The sequence below is a fragment of the Desmodus rotundus genome, chromosome 10 (genome assembly GCF_022682495.2).
Source record: "Desmodus rotundus isolate HL8 chromosome 10, HLdesRot8A.1, whole genome shotgun sequence".
Taxonomy (NCBI): Eukaryota; Metazoa; Chordata; class Mammalia; order Chiroptera; family Phyllostomidae; genus Desmodus; species Desmodus rotundus.
In genome coordinates this window covers 4,313,266-4,330,054 of record NC_071396.1, presented here as the reverse complement: position 1 = coordinate 4,330,054, position 16,789 = coordinate 4,313,266, and positions in this window count along the sequence as shown.

Sequence of the window (16,789 nt, the reverse complement as noted above, 5' to 3'; positions counted from 1 at the left end):
GCCAATCTATTCTGACCTGCAAAGCTTCTGTTGAGAAATCAGCTGGAAGTCTTATGGGAGCTCCCTTATAGATAACTGCTTTTCTCTTGCTGCTTTTAAAATTCTCTTTGTCTAATCTTTGGCATTTTAATTATGATGTGTCAACGTGGGCTTCTTTGGGTTCATCTTGTTTGGGACTCTGCACTTCCTGGACTTGTGTATTTGTTTCCTGCCTAAACTGACCTAACAGATTCCTCCTGAAAACAGGCCAGGGTGATCAGACACACCTGGGAGATGGTGGCAGCCGAGAATCCCAACAGGTATTGAGGATGATTGGATATGGAAGGTGGGGGATTCTTGCTAAACTGACTTAGCAGAAGTCATGTGGAAGCTGGATTTTTCTAGGAAGTACACAGAAGGGCCTCAGAGAGGGTTCAGGAGCCTAACTAAGGTTTGGTCAAGCAAATAATCTTTGTTATTAGAATCTTCATTATTGAGCAAATTTTCTATGCCAAGAAATTTAGTTAAAATGGCTGATGGGATTGTCCCTGCTTTTTAAGAATATTTCACTGAGACTACTAACTGTATTAATAGGGTTAGAATACTATCTACTCTCACTCTTACTCTTACTACTTCCTCCTTAGAAAAGGCAACTTTTAACTTTGTTTAATGGCAACTGGAGAAAATGTGCATGTACCAAACAAAAGATGTGATAGTCCAAAACAGGAAGGAACAGAAGCAAAGCTGAGCTAGTGCCTTTCTGGATGCAATTCCTGTTTGAAAACCGCACATTAGGTTTTCCTCGCAGTCATGGCCTGAGATGGTAGCCATGGCAAAATGTGAGCATGAGAGGCAGAGGGCAGCCCAAGGGAGGCCCTGCATCCGAGGGCTGCCTGGGGGCTCGGAGGCCCGGGGTTATTGAGCAAATACCTCAGGGGCATTTGACCTGCCCTGCAGTAAGCGTGTAAAATGACTATAATGTCTCCAGGGGGCTTCTGGGAGATCTAGCAGTTTGGGGCTGCCAGGCTCCACTTAACGAAGGCCACACAGATGCTCACTAGTGTCTGAAATGCTGACAATATCCCTAATCTCTGTGCACAGTCTGCACAGAGCAATGACTCATCTGTGGGGTAGATGCCGGGCCTTGTCTAGTACAGCGAGTCTTCCGTTTTCCACGTGGTCAGCGACGGCACTACAGCTCCCTGTGGGGATGGAGAACGTGGGCCAATGTTTTGTGCAAGTACCCTTTTATCACCCCTTTTCCTGAGAAAGAGAAATAACCCAGTTTTTAAACCAACATAAACTTTGTTAGCTTATAGCTACTGGAAGGGTTTCGTTGCAAAATCGAAAAAGGAGTAGTTGCATGTTTATACTGTACGATAAATAAAAAAATGAAGCACTCCTGCAAAAGCATTCAGACGACCTTCTGTATACGTTCTTTGGCAGGAACTCGGTTTCCATTTCCCGGCCAGGCTTCACAGGCAACCCTCTTGCCATCTCCCCGTTTCCCCAGGACCCCACCATGGGAGTTCTCGTACGTAGCTCGTGAGCAACGCCAGAACGGGGCACGAATGGCCAGCTGGTACAAAAAGGCACCAGCTGGGAGCAGAGCTTCAAACACTTCTGGGGTTGCTCCCCAAACCCAGAGGACCTGAGCTGTCTCCCACACTGCCTGCATGTCCGTACTTCTGAAAAGACGTAGGAAAATGAGATATGCATTGTCGCTCCAGGGTTTCAGAGTGAACCTTGCACTGAAGTTTGAACTTTCTTTGCTGCGTAATGACTCACATGCCAGGAGATAAGACCCAGAGAGAAGCTGGAGATATAAGTTGAAAGGTCACAAATCCTACTTCACTTTATTTCAATGCAACAACTAATAAGAATATTTTATTAAGCAGTGAAAAGTAAGGGACAGATGCTGACCCACCAGGGGTGACTGGACCAGAGTGTGAATAAGAAGCATCAGCCAGAGCTATTTAAGTGAACCTGCCCTGAATGTTGAGAAAATACCAAAGAATTCTGGCATGAAATCACAAAGTAATGTGACAATCTGAAGGTAGTGGTTAGGACTCTAATTTTACTGTTTTTTTTAAAAAAAGACTTCACTTTCTAGAGCAGTTTTGGGGTCAGAACAACAATTAACTTGGAGCACATTCTCTATTGAGCAAAAAGCAAAAAAAAAAAAAAAAACACACAACAAAAACAACTCCGCCTTCCTTTCAATACGACTGATGAAGTGTCTGAACTTGAGTAAATGATGACAGCCATGTTCCAACCCGTAAAGACTCACTAACTCACTAGAGAAGGTAAAGCAACATTCTTTCCTTCACTCGAACCCTTTTACTGGAAAATGTTGACTCTCTCCCTCATATTCCTCAGAAGCCTTCAAATCACTTCCTAGTAACTAAACATTTTCACCAAAAAGAAAATGAATGAAAAGTAAAAAGCTTCTAGCATATCCTGTTGCTGCCCTACTTGTAGTTCCTCAGAAACTGGGAGCCTCCTCTGAGCCGCCTGACAGCAGCGTGGGGACTGGGGAGCGTCTGCGAGGAAGGAAGCCACGTTTTTTTCCTGAGCTCTCTGGGCCTGGACCCCCTGAGACTCACCTACACAAGCACCAAAGGGCGTCCCCCTAGCCTCTGCAATTCCTCTAGGCGGCCTTTCATTGCTACTTGTAATTCATGTGGTAATTTAGCCTCAACTTGAACTCATTTTCATAATGAATAGCCAAGCAAATCCCCTTTCAAGATGAGCTCAAGGGTCCAAAAATTGGGGACTGCGGAGAGTAGGCATTATTTGTGGCTAATAGTATAGCTTGAAAGTGAAGACCCTTCCCTAAGTTATGTCTCCTCTACCCATCAGAGTCACTGACTAAAACACACAGGGAAGGAAGGTTTTCATGGGAAACTACCCGGAGATGCACTGAGAGACAACCCAGTGGAATGGACAGGAAAAGACAGGTAGAGACAGCACGGGGATTACAAGTCAATCCTATTCAGTTCAATAGTGTCATGATACATGTTGGACTTTTCAGTCTGCATGTTCTCGGTCAGTGTTTCCAGCAGCATTTCTTCCTCAGCTAAAAGGCCCTACCTCCCAAGCACTCATTCCCACCCTCCACACTGACCCTCTGCAACTTGGCAGGGCTCTGTTCTCAAGAGCTGTGTGTGGCCCTGGCTTGGGGGTCACTCTGTGAACATTCAGCCGAGGCTTCTACTCCGAAGCCCCAATATTATGGAAAGTATGTGCACAGGAAGATAAAAAAGCCCAGGTCTCTCTCGAACAATGGATAACTAATTATAGTCACTAGCTTGCACGCCAGCATCTCCCCAAGTTTTGCCATCTATCTCTTTGGAGATTGGATGCCCAAGGTGCCACCACCCTGGAGAAGAACCTGATGAACCGTCAGCTGCAACACTTCCCTCACAGCAAATGTCACAGGGGAAGTTCACGAATGAGACTGGGAAGCAGACCAGCCTCTGCACACAGAGGGCTGACTGTGGGCACATTCTCTCTCACAGGCAGCTCGGAGGGTGGAGGCAGGGGAATCTGACCTCAGTTTACAGGACGAGAAGGTCAAGGGGAGGGCTCCAGAAGGGCCTGCCTCCACTTCCCTTGCAGGGTTTTGTAGCTGACTCAAAGCCAAGGCCTTTCCAAGGACACTGTGCATAAGCTGTAATTGGTAGAGAGAAATGCCTTGGGGAGGTGGTATTTTAATTACGTTCTCCAGGGTATCTACCCTTTTAGATATGAGGCCTTTCCCGACCTTCACTGCTGAACTACTAACACACCTTCTATCACTCTTCATCAAGGATACATCTCAGGGGAAGGTGTTTCTGCAGTGTTATCCTTATGAGTAATAAATCATGCAAAAAAATAAATTCCAGCTGTGAAATTATTGCTAATTCTAGCCATCCATTTTTTCCAAACTTCTGCACCAATGAAATTCTTGTACCTAGGAAACTCATCCGTCCTAATGTGGGTCCTCCGTGGACAATCGAATCAGAGTCCCTGGGTGCGAATCCTTGCTCTGCTCCGACGGAGGCCACAGACCACGGGGAGAAAGCGCGGGTGAGTGCGCAGTCACCGGGCCTGGACACCCCGTGGGAATTCTAGTCCTAAAACTTGCTAGCTGTGTAAACCCAGGCTCCTCACTTCACCTCCAAAAAGTACAGTCGCCTCATCTGCCAAGTGGAGATGAAGCTGTCCCTTCCCCCTGGGGTCACTGTGAAGAGAAACGCAGCCACAGGAGGCAGCACATAGTGAGTTTTCGTCTCAACACAGGTGTTTCTTAGATTTGTGACCTTGTGTGGGTTAAGAAATCTCAGACACTAGATTTTCCACTGTAAAATATAAGAATAATAATATCTGTTTCACAGTATTGTAGTGAAGATGAACTGATACATGTGAAAAAAAAGTGTGTTTATGCTCTGAAGATCTGAGAGTCGACTGTTTCATTTTTAAACCAGTGTGCCCTTCTAGCAAAACTATTTTGAGATTTTTTTTCGGAGAAGTGCAGTATATCAGAAGTGAAATGTAAGTGAAGTGGATTATGTTGAAATGTTTGCCGAATGATCTATCAAAAGAGAAACACGAGAAGGCATATGTAACATTCAGGTGCATTCATCTACCTGTTGCCTTAAAGGTAAATATAAGAACATGTGATTGCATCAGGGATGATGCTTGAGAATTTGATTGAATGTGTGTATTCTCCCATCACCGTGTTTTAGTATATCACGTGAAAAATAAGCAACCACTGATTCCTGGAAATGGCCACATTAATATGAACTAGTATACAGGGCATCCTGCATAGCTATTTTATATCTTTCTCATCTTTTTTTTTTTTTGAACCGATTTCCTGCACTGCAAAGAAACTGACACAGGAAGCTCATGAAACGAGATTTAATTTTTCAGTCCAGATGTATTACAGCTAAACATCAGAAAGCCCCTAGATTTCACAGAACTAAATGTTAGTATTTCTCTAATGGAAACCCCCATGCTCTGCAGGGCTCACATAAACGGCCTTGGAATCATATTGCGAAACTGCCTTGGTCTCATCCTTCTCACCTAGCTTATTGCCATCATGATGTCTTTTCACAATCCCCTTTTGATACAACACATTTGTCCTGCTAAGTGAGTGACCTTAAAACATTAACTTTGAAAAACAACACACTCTATGTTCATAGAAGCGTTATTTACAAGAGCCAAGTGCTGGAAATAGCCTAAGTGCCCATCAGTAAGTAAATGGATCAAAAAACTGTGGTGCATCTACACGATGGAATACTACACAGCAGAAAGAAAGAAGGAGCTCCTACCCTTTGTGACAACATGGATGGAACTGGAGAGCATTATGCTAAGTGAAATAAGCCAGGCAGCAAAAGACAAATACCATATGATCTCACCTATAAGAGGAATCTAATGAACAAAATAAACTAATGAGCAAAATAGAACCAGAGGCTTGGAAAGAAGGAACAGACTGACAGTGACCAGAGTGGGGGTGGGGGATGGGGAATAAGGGAGGAAAGAAGAAGAAGGGCCTAGTTAAAGAACAAGTGTAAATGACCCACGGTTGTGGACAATGTGGTGGGTGGGGATTGACTGTGACAGTGTGGGGTGGGATCCTCAGAGGAGGGCAGAGGGGGAAAAAGTGGGACAACTGTAAAGAAAAACAATTTAAGAAGCACTCTGTAAAGAACTCTCTGTACACTAAAACTTACAATATGTACTCAAAGTAATTATGCAATACATGCTTTTGAAACCCCTAGAGTGATTTTTGATTGGGAATATTCAATGAGGCATGCAAGTCACAAGCCAGTTCCTAAAAAATCTCGTACGTGACACACTGTCATTCTAATTTAGAAATGAAAGAACTAGTTTCTCAATCATCCTCAAGCATTAGGTGAAGACCCTAATGCACCACTACTTTACCCACAGAGGAGAATTTCTGGGAGGAGCACTGCCTAGGGAAAGAAAGTGAATGATGATGTCGATGGGGTGGGGTGCTTTCATCTTTGGAAGTTAATTTGATGGTGAGTGGTGGGTTCCACACATGGAAGGTCAGTCCCAATCCAAACTCCAAGTTGAGGAAGACAGAGATGTATAAAAGGAAGCTACAGGGGTAGCCTCCAGGACTACCCAAGGGGGCAAGGGCTTGATGTGGATTGCCAAGTTCTCTCTCTGTGGGGCTGAGAAAGTCTTCAGGGTGCACCATGCTCCTACACTTAAGAAAGTAGCCCCTCTGAGTCCTGGCAGCTTTACTGATACCAAGCAGGGATTTTGAGAAGCACTTAAATCCATGGAACAAGCATGAATTTTCAAGTTCAGGGCTATTCCAAGTTGGACATATTTAGTTAGAAAAAGTCATCTCTTTGAAAGTTGGTTATCTAATTTTTTAAAAGGGAATATTGACATTTCTCTTACAGGACAATGATAAGATTACATAGTGTACATAGTTTTACAACTATTACCTCCCATTATTATTTGCTATCATTATTACTTTTATGAGCAGAGTAAAATTACCTCTACACCAAATCCAAAGGGGGGAAAAATGGCATGAGTGTTGCCTGGAGTGCTACTTCTTTTGAATCCCTAGTATATATAACAGATGAAAAATTAATACAGAATTGTACCACGCATGCATAGCATGAAGTCTCCTGGTCATCGGTGTGTTCTAGATCATGTGACTTCCCGGAATTTGCCTTTCCAGATCAAACACTAAAGGATCACTGCACGAAGTCAGTCTCTGGAGTGCAATTTTCACTTTCAGATGCCCGGACTATACCAAACTTTCTGGTGTTGGTCAAACTACTGCAAACATAATGTGCTACCAATAGATGTATGCTGATTATATGAATGAATTTCTAGTTCTACCTGTGACACATCGAAACTTGAGAGTTACCATTTGACCAAAGGCATCTAGCAGAGAAAGCAGCACTTCCTTAACCATGTTCATGTTTTGACGATGGACATGTGGTCTGGAGGTTAGGACAAGTGGTAGAAAGTCACACTCCCAAGAGCTGTCCTGGGCTGTCAGTGACGCATTGGTTGACTTCAGACTAGTCATTTGACCAGAATGAGCCAATTTGTTCATTTATATTTCTTCTTCTACCTCCTTCTTCTTTTGTTGTGACCTTGAATACGTCACACAATCCCCTTGAACCTCCTCATCCTTATCTAAAATGGGAGTCACCATGGATTCCTCACAAACCGCTTTAAAGAGTAAATGACAGGATGTTCCCATTCAGACTCTCAATATGATCTGTACCCTGGGGGTGGGCGGGAGGTGTATAAGACAGTGAGTTGTAATGACCAGACACATCAGACTTGGGTTCTCAGACGTGGAAAGAAACTAAGCTAGGTATGAGGTGGGCTGACCTCTAGAACACTTGCTTACCTCCTTTTTTTACACGTGACAATGTATAGTTTTGCATTTGTTACGACATTGCAAGTGGTATGAGAGCAGTGAGCAGTGCTTCTTCTAAAATGATATCCATTTAGGAAAGGCGTGATTGCTGTTCAAAGCTGTAAGCCAGCAGTGTCTGCACGCCCTTCCCCCTGAGTCAATTCAGCTTGAAATCCCAGTCCACACCCGTAATTCCTCTAGACCCACACAATTTCAGGATGCTGTTTCTGAGTGGATTAGACTAGGTAGTGGTCCTGAAACAACAAGTCAGAACGTAAGAATGAAACAAATACTAAAAACATCATCTTTTTCTGTAAGCACTTCTTAAGTTTTCCTACTTAAATGTTTCATTTATTTTCCCCCCCGTTTTATTGAGATATAGTTGATATATAATGTTGTGTTAGTTATAGGTGTGCAACATAGTGATTTGCTGGGTGTATATATTATAAAATGATCACCACAGTAAGCTCAGTCAGCATCTATCACCTCAAAGTTACATGTGTTTTTTCTCGTGATATGAACTTTTAAGATCCCTTTTAGTATGTTTCAAATATACAATACACTGTCCTTAACTAGAGTCCCCATGGTGTACATGATGTCCCCAGGGCATACTTATCTTGTAACTGGAAGTTTATATCTTTGACCTTCTTCACCCACTTCCCCCAAACCCCTGCGCCCCCACTCCTCCCCCTCTGGCAACCACCAATCTGTTCTCTGTATCTGTAAGTTCGATTTTTTTGATTGTGTATGTAAGAGTATAGGCACTTGTCTTTTTCTGTCTGACTTATTTCACTTAGCATAAAGCCATCAAGATTCATCCACATTGTTGCAAACAGCATGATTTCCTTCTTTTCAACAGATGAATAATATTCATATATATTTCACATTTATCCATTCTTCCATCAATGAACACTTAGGTTGTTTCCATGTCTTGGCTATTGTAAATAAATGTGCAAAACTTATGGGGATGCAAAGGTCTTTGAAAAACACATTTTTAAAGATATCAGATTGTTGTAAAAGCAAAGAGGACCAGAGGAGCCAAAATTCAGAGAGGGAAGAGCCCTCCCCCGGTGGCAGGGGTCACCTGCCATTCCCTTCGCTGCACCCAGGCACAGGTTTTAGACTAGCCAGGGAAAAGTCCCCAGTGGAGAAGGGGCTAGCAGAGCTTTCTATGGCCTCATGGGCCGACACACAAGTTCAAATGCACAGGAGTCCCTGACACACAGACAATTTTGCACACAGGACGTCAACTTTATGCTTCTGCTGCTCAGAGGAGTGAGCACCTTGCATGAAATGCTGATTGAAGTCTCTATGTGCTGTGTTAAGCTGCCCCTCGTGGCTTTGTGGAAAAAAAGCTTATAATAATGAATGTAATCAGAAAAAATGGGGGAGGCTCTGCACCACCTCATCTGTGTCAGGAGCACAAGCTCCCCACAGGAAGGCTGGAGCCAGATCCCTCCATGGCTCCCCACGTGCCAGTCACCAGGGACTGGGCCTCCCACTCACAAATGGGGAGGAGGGGGAAGATGTGTGTTGATTTCCTTCTCCTTCATTGCTGGGTGGCAAGTGATGTTCAAAGATGATAAATCAAGTTATACTGGTAAAAGCTTTTGGAAGTAGTAAGAAATGAGTTATGTATATATTTATATATATAGGGTCTGGCAGAAGTTGAGGCCTACTTGAGTGTGGTTGGTAGGGTAATAATATGGGTATAATAATTTATTTATTTAATTAAAAATAAATTTAATAATTAATTTGAACATTTAACCTAAATGTCATATGGTATGCTTGAGTATGATACTGTTATGTTACAGAATTACATGCTTATGATTTTGTAATAAAACCTTTTTGTAATAAAAAGGGGGCATTATTTGTGCTGGACCCTGTATATAACCAAAATTGCATTGTAGAGGGAAAGGGGAGAAGTAAAAAAAGTAGGCTATATTAATTGCATAACTCATAGTAACATGCACCATTCAAAACAATAAAAGATCAAGTGTATAATAATATAAAGTTATAGTCATAGCCCTGGTTGGTTGTGGCTCAATTGGTTGCAGGTTCGATTCCCCATCAGGGCTCATGCCTGGTTTGCAGGTTCAATCCTTGGTCCCAGTGTGAAAGGAAGGCAACCAATGGATGGTTCTCTCTTACATCGATGTTTCTCTTTCTCCCTTCCTTTCTTTTCCTGCCTCTCTCTCCCTTCCTCTCTCTCTAAAAGCAATGAAAAAGCATCCTCGGGTGAGGATAAAAAGGTTTTTAAAGTCATAGGTATAAAGATAGCCTCCAAGACAAAAATGCAAACCTTCACATTGATTGAGAGGAATACAAACACAAACTAAGAGAGCAATAGCAAACGACTGCCCGGACTATGTATTTTAAAATAAGGAAAAGCAGCATGTAATGTGATGAGACCACTCAGTTGGCTCGTTTTCTTCTTCTCACAGGGAGGGGACAGTGGAACGGGCTGAGCAGGTGGGACTGTGTCTCTGTGGCTGTGTCAAGGCCCTAGGTCTGTCTGTACTTCTGCTCAGTCATCCTTAGCTTCTGGTGTCACCCTCTGAAACCTCATGGCAGCAAGATGGTTGCTCAGGCAAATGGCAAAAAGGGGAAGGGCAAACGGAAGAGGTCATACTCAAGTTCATAGCCTGCCTTCTTTGAAGGGGCCTGGAGGAGTAATAATAAGTATTATTTCTTGGGCGAACAAAATAAATACAATCTTCATGACCCTGATAGCTAGTGGGGCATGTGCCATGGTAAATCCTCCAAAAATACGCTAAGCTTAATCCTACATTGTCCACTTAACACATGTTGGAATTTCCTACTGATTTGTCTCTCTCCAGGGTAAGATTCGTCTCCAGATCCCCTGTACCTAGCGGAACGACTGGTAGACAGTGAGCACTCAGTGTTTGTTGAATAATGAAACATATTAGTGTAAGTCTGAGTCCTCAGCCCCTTAGTCAGCAAGCTTTTCTTAGTACCTCATATGTTCCAGGCATTGTTCCAATATTTGAGCAAAACAGACTCAATCTTATAATCACACAGAAAAGTATATTATAAGAAAGTTGCTTTGCTTGTGGAGTATGAGCGAAACACTATAGATCCTACCAAAACTCAGGAGGCGGAGCCCTCAGAAGCCCTAGCTTTCTAGTACCCGTTGCCTTGCTCTGTTCTTTCTTCTGATTTCACAAGGAAGCATTCACAAAAGCAAAGTTTTCACAGTGAAATAGGGTAGCTGTAGTCCACCTGCCAATGAAGTTAGGGGAGGAGAATGTATGGGTATAATAATTCAAAAGGTTTAGCAGGAAAAAACAAAGACCTAGGAAAAGGAGGAATATATCTGAGAAAGAACAAACAAATTTAGATAATGGCATGCTAATTACATGATGTAGGGCACAGTTTTAATCATTGATTAATATCGATTACTGTGACCGAGGTTGGCCGAGGTTAGAAGGGACTGCAATGTGATGTCACGTGGGGGCTCTAAGCTCAGCACAAGAAAACACCTGCGTCAGCACCCGCATCTCATGGCAGTTCTGTTTGTGGGCAGCCCTCGGCCTTCAGGAGCCTCTGTAGCTGCCCGTCCTCCTACCAATGCAGGGACTGATGCTTGCTTTGATAGTTGAGTATGGTTCCTGCCATAAAAAATACGAAACAAAAAAACCCCTCAACATTTCAAACCTCTTTCATAATTAGTTCTGACGTGATATACTGTGTAAAGCAACTTTTCTCACAAAAAGGGAAGTGAACCGGTGACCTTCACCCTGGAATTACTCCTTTGCCTGTGAAACTGTCCCAAAGTATGGGAAATTCTAAATAAAGGGGAAAAATCCTAAAGAACTTGATCACTTTTAGGTTTTCTCAGAAGCTTTTCATTTTCTATGCATGGGGAGTACCAATTCATTCAAAGTTACAAAGGGTGAATTATAAAATGCCACTCTCTGCCAAGTACTTGTTTTAAAGGATGTGATACCAGGATTGCATAGGACCACAGAATTCCTGATGCAACCACCATATTTGAAAGAGGTTTCTGCTTTCTCAACAATCAATTGTTGTTCCATAGTGACTGTGTAGTAGGACTGGGGCAGGGACAGGTCCATTTGAGACAGCATCATGAACAACACCAGTCACATGGCAGCACGGACAACTCTTGTCCCAGCCTGGCCGAGCCCCACTTCTTCCTCACACATGGCCCACCGCCTGCTGTACCTGAGTGCAGGCATCACTAACCACCTCGCTTTGGGGGAAGGCCTTACTTCAACCAAACGTGAGAAAAGAAACCCTGGGCTGGAAGAATGGAACAAACTCCCCCACACACCAGATGCTTGTAACACTTCTGTGCACTCTCCTGGGTGTGTTAAGATCTTCCTGCCTCAACTGAGAATCTGGTCAAAACAGAACCCCTGGGGGCAGGGGAGGAGAGCCAAGAGTCATAAACAGGACAACAAAACAAGATGAAGTAGAAGTTAAAACTTACAACAACAACAACAAGAAGACAAAATTTTCTCAAAGTAAAAGTTACCCAATTTTTACACATGCAGAAAAAAATTACAGAAATGCACAGGAGCTAATAAGTTTATAGCTTCTGATCTTCCATATGACCTGAGAGAATGGTAACATGAGATTCTAAGCTTGTTCTGAATAGGAGTCCCCAGCAAATGTTCTGCTTCTACAAATCCCATTGTAAACAACACACAACACAGAGGAGAAGAGAGCAGAGGGAAGAAGAAACTGGAAGAGGGGCTATTTCCACTTCGAGAGTCTGCTACCACAGCAATTGTGGGAAAGTGTTCACGGCTGGTGGCAGCGCGGTTCCTCAGTTTGGAGCTCTCTCTGATCTGATGCATATTCATAATCCACAAACATCCTGAGGCCTCACACAGGCCGAACGGCCCGTCGCAAGGATTGTCTGCTTCCAGAGTCCCCAGCGCACCTCCAGCTATCTGCCCGTATGCCTGAGCTGCTCAGTACTCAAAGTGGGGTTGCTGGCACTTCAAACCCTCCAAATCTTGTCTTCACGGGCTCTGCCACAGAGCTTCCCACCACCCTTCGTCCACACTGAAGGAACTGAGCTCTTTCCAGCCTGGTCACCGACCAACTCGGAAGTCAGGGCTGGGTGAGGCCTGCCACTGGGAGCAAAGAAGACTTCTGGTCAGGAGGAGCTAACGAGCAGATGGCAAGGAAATCAGGCTGGGGTTGGCAAGACAGCCTGTGACATTTCCACATTACGGACATCTGGACATGCATTTGTACCTTTGTTAAACATGTTAGTATAAAGAAATACACTGCCTGAGAGAGCAGGAGGCCCATGACCAATAAATGTTGATGGAGAAAGGAACAGCCTGAGAGATCAGCCCAGAGAATGCTAGGGCACAGGCCCAGAGGAGCCTGGGTTTGGAGCAGGTGGCTTGCCAAATTCCATGAGCTTTGGAAAGGAGCCTAAACAAAGGGCTCCAATGTAGAAATAAAAATAAAAAACATACCACCTATAAGAAATTCCACCTAAATCCTGATTTTTCTGGGTCTAGTTTAGATCACTGCAGGATCTCAAAAGCAGCTGTCCCAGCTGCAAGTTGCTGACTGATCCTCTTTGACTTCTACACAGAAGAGACTGGCAAGAAGTTGGCTGATTTGATCTAACTATAACTTTGAATGGGTCAAAGTTATAGCTTGGTAATGAACCCACACTCCTTTGAAATGTTCCTGGGATTCAATGGACTCAAAGCCTTTTGTCTAATTAAAAAATAAAACATAAGATAATACATCAAGCCTCTTGGAAAAGGACAGAGCAGACAGGAAACAGTGGTATATCACAGACATGGCTTGTACCCACAATGAAAGTAAAATCACCTTAAGAGTGACCACTAGCTCGTGACATACAGGTGCTTACTCAAGTAGGAGGAGCATGACTATTTCTAGAGTATGACGTTTATTATGAAGTAGGTATCCAGTAGGTCTGACATCAATACTGGGTTAAAGATATAAATATGTAAATAAACACCACAGCAAACCATTAGAAACGGCATGAAGAAAGAGAGTTAATGTCATCATGAGAAATAAGTGGCATGTCTTTGGGAAGATACTTCTAGGAAAATCACAGAATGGGGGAAAACAAAGCAAGTCAGTCACTGCTGTGAATGCCTTTGATAGTAAAAACAAAGGCAATTCACTGGAATCATCTTCCAGGTACATCCTGCTTTTCAAATGTCAGCTTGATGAGAGATCTTTATTAGTACCTGTTTCCTCCAACTGAAAGAAATTGACAATTTTCACTATGGAGGGAAAATAAGGCAGAAAGAGTGTACAGCATCAGTTTTGCAGGGAGCCATTGTAAGGACAGCGTACCCCAACAGTGAGAGTGTCCCCACCAAGCTCCTCCCCCGGAAACTACACTCAGCATCTCAGCATCCAGCCCCATGGCTGCGAACTGTGCCTGTGAACATCTGTGCTTGCTCTCGATTTATTTTGTGCATCTGTTAGCAACATGTGTCCTAAGAAGTCTCTTTGCTTTGCCCCATTTGGGCTTACCAAAGGTTTCCCAGAATGCTCCACTTTCATTTCAGAGAGCAGGAAAACCTTAAAACAGTCATTTATTGCAGTTGTTCCCTGATCTTTTAAATATACTTTCTTTTACATATTGCCTCTCCATGCTGACCTTTGCTTCTGCATGTTATGTCCTGGGTTATATAACAGAACATCCCAGTCTAGATGCAAATAATGCACCAATGGTCTCATAGCATAGTTTTCCACTTTTCAACCTGGGAATAAGACACTTGCTTCAGTACTTGCTAAATTTTATTTGCAAAGCATAGTCAAATAGAGTCTGACATGACTATTCTCTCTTGCTGAAATGATAATAAATCATGAAGTGATCATAAATGAAAATGATTTCCATAAGAAGAAGTACATCAGAGAGAATATTAATCAAAGGCGTCTTTAGGACTTTCAAGAATAACTTCAAAGATGGGCCTATTAATGGGAAATTCATCGGTACGATGAACTGTAGGTTGAATAGGTTTATAGAATCACAAGATCCCAGTTCACTGAAGGTTGATTTTCTTATAATCTCTTGAGTTATAGAAAGAGGGTGTTGGTGTTGACTATAAGTAGCTTAGAACAGCATGAGAAAAAGAAACTAGATTCTTATCTTGTTCAGTGTGCATCTACTGAGATCATTTCATTTCAGGAAGTTGAAAATATCTTCTCTTCCTAAAACCTATAAACTGATTTCTTCCTTTAGAAAATAAAATTATAAGTCTAAAATGTTTAATCCCTTTATTAATAATATAAAGTCAGCATCAATGTCCCCACAAATACTCTACCTGGACATGGAGAAAAGGCCTTCCAAATTCATCTTTGTTGAAGATTTTCAAATAAACACTATGAAATGTAGCTGAAACAGTGTTGGGTGGTTATGTTAATTTAAGAAGGTCTTTCAGAGCCTCTGTTAAACTCTGCAAAGCTTCCTTGTTATATATAGGGTCCATTTTCCCACAACTTTCATGCATATTTAGAGGTCTCTACTTGCTGAAGACCAATTTCCCTTATGGCGGGGTCTTGTGCTTTCCAAGGGGTGTTGATCTCCAAAGCAGAGGCAGGCAGAGAACAAATCCATCTTGATTTTCTAGTGAATGCCAACAGCACTCTGCCCCACACTCCAGAGGTAGTCACATCCTACACATCCCTCTCTGGTGGCATTCTTCACTGTGACTGCCTGCTCAAACACCCATGTGCCCTGTTCCCCTGGGAATCCCTTAGGACAGAGACCTGTTCATCTTCCTATTTGCAATACCTACATCTGACACATTGTAGGCCTGCAAATAAAGGTTGTTCAATCAAGACCTTTTGTTTCTATGGGTTAAAATTTCTGTTTCTACAATTGACTCTTATGGTATAAATACATTTTTATTAATGCTTTTAAGATACAATCTTGTGGGCAGAGGACCTGAAGAGACAATTTTCCAAAAAAAAAAAACCCCACACAGGTATATGAAGGATACTCAACTTCACAAACTACAAGGGAAATGCAAATCAAAACCACAATGAGATATTACTTCGCACCTGTTAGAATGGACATTATCAATAAGATAACAAATAACAAGTTTTGGAAAGCACATGGGGGAAAGGGAACCCTTGTGCACTGTGGGAGGGAATATAAATTGGTGCAGCTTCTATAGAAAACTGTATGAAGGTTCACCCCCCCCCAAAAAAAAAATGAAGAAGGAGCTACCATATAATCCAGCAATTCCTCTTTTAGATATATACCCAAATAATTTGAAAACACTTACTCATAAAGATATATGCACCCCTATGTTCACTGAAGCATTATTCATCATAGCCAACACATGAAAACAACCTAAGAGTCCTTTGACAGATGAACAGATAAAGAATATGTAGAATATACGTACAATGGAATACTATCCAGCCATAAAAAAGATGAAATAGTGCCATTTGCAACATCATGAAACGATCTTGAGAGTAGTATGTTAAGTAAAATAAGTCATATGGAAAAGGATAAGAACCATATGATTTCACTCATATGTGGGATATAAAACTCAAAGTAACAATTTGAGCAAATAACATACACAAACAAAAAACCAAACACATAGATGCAGACGATAGAATGGTGATTACCAGAGGGGACGGAGGGAAGGGGAAGACAAAGAGAGTGAAGGGGTTGAATGCGTGATGATGGAAGGAGAAGAGACCTCAGGTGGTGAGCACGCAAGAGTGTCCATCCGGATGCCGTGTTATAAAGTGGTCCACTTGAAATTTAATGTTATTAACCAATACTTCCCCAATAAATGGAATAAAAACATAAAAAATGCAAGCCAATAATTTTTTAAAGATACAATTTTGTACTCATTACTCTCCTTTCCCCCCAAATTCCTAATGTCCTCAACAAAATTTCAGCAGCATTATGAAGGCTCAACATCATTTTAATCAATATTAAGGATGAAAACATCATTCAGCAAAGCACTCCCAAATGGGATTCAGGCAGTTGGAGGGGTTAAAACCAAAATGTAAAATCAACTCAGCAAAGATTAAAATTTTCCCCATCCAATTAATAGCCACAAGCTGAAATGTTTCACTGAATCTCCTAGACATTTTAAAATATGACACTAAGATTTGGAGCAGGGAAACTATTCTGTATGATACTATAATGGCAGATACACGTCATTAATCATACAATTGTCAAAACCCATAGAATGTACAACACTGTGAGTCCTCATGTGAACTAAGGCCCTCGGGTGATGGTGCTGGGTCAGTGCAAGGTTATGACCGGTTGTGACAAACATCCCACACTGATGCGGGATGTGGATGGTGGGGGAGGCTGGGGTGGAGGGACTAGGTGGGAACTCTCTGTACTTTCTGCTCAATTTTGATATAAACCTAAAAACTGCTCTAAAA